Source organism: Tupaia chinensis, unplaced genomic scaffold (assembly GCF_000334495.1).
Source record: "Tupaia chinensis unplaced genomic scaffold, TupChi_1.0 Scaffold000032_1, whole genome shotgun sequence".
In the NCBI taxonomy this organism is placed as follows: Eukaryota; Metazoa; Chordata; class Mammalia; order Scandentia; family Tupaiidae; genus Tupaia; species Tupaia belangeri.
In genome coordinates, this window is record NW_006159462.1 from 4,303,839 (window position 1) to 4,304,787 (window position 949).

A 949-nucleotide genomic window follows, 5' to 3' on the forward strand; every position below is an offset into this window, starting at 1 on the left:
TATATATATACAAGTCTACAACACAAATACTTCTCATCATTGACAAATGAGGAAAAAAAGGCTTGAAAAGGCGAATTTGCCTAGGACCAGAGCTGCTAAGTGGCAAAGTTAAGAAAACTAAACGTACTCTTAACCCCGAGCCTACACTTTGTTACCTGGTTTATTTACATCAATTCTTGCAGACTGATCTATATATTAGCTGTTCTAGTTATCATCAGTAGTTTCCCCTTAAATACATCCCACTGCAAAGAAAATTTTCACATGCATTTATTTTTAAAATGATCCATGTGAGTTTAGAGGATGCTCTTTATAAAGAGACAAAAAAGGATGCTTTCAATGCTAGAACAGGATACAAATGCATTTTAGTTAAGAGACAAGAGAAATAAAATTTCACATCATTTTAGATGTGCCTTTTCCCTGCTCAGCCCATTCTCCAATCAAGGACGTCCAGATGTCCTGTTCACTACCCTTACTCACTTAATACAATTAAAGTCATACTCTTTGATACTCTAAGTTGTTTAGGATGAACACTACAGAAGAATCTATTCCTATTATGTGGTTTCAAGTAAAGCACTACAGGCTCAAAAGAGTGGCTACAAAGTAAACCTACACTTCGGAAATTACAGATGTCAGATCCCAAAGGGAAGCAATGGAGTTTCCTTTATCCTCCCCTTCCCAGAGCCCTAAACTACGGTGCTAAATCCTTGTCAACACCTTCGTCCTCTGCCTGTGCCCCAAAAGAGTCTCCAAATCCGCTCTCATATCATCTCAAAACAAGACCCCGAGAACCTGTCATACAACACACCCCTCGCCTGGGTCACCTTTCTCAATCCCAGCTCTAACCATCAGAAAACTAAGGAGATCGTCGCATCTCCCGAGCCTAAAAGGGAAAATGAGTAAGAGGGGGACTAGGGGGAACCCTAGACCCAGCCTCGCCAAGCCCAGAGCC

At 41.0% G+C, this 949-nt stretch overlaps 1 protein-coding gene across 1 annotated transcript in view; it reads right to left on the reverse strand.

Moving 5' to 3' along the window:
* EIF3H (eukaryotic translation initiation factor 3 subunit H) overlaps window positions 1-949 on the reverse strand; it is a 114,449-nt gene that overhangs the window by 113,220 nt on the left and 280 nt on the right. The gene's annotated exons all lie outside the window — the stretch shown is intronic.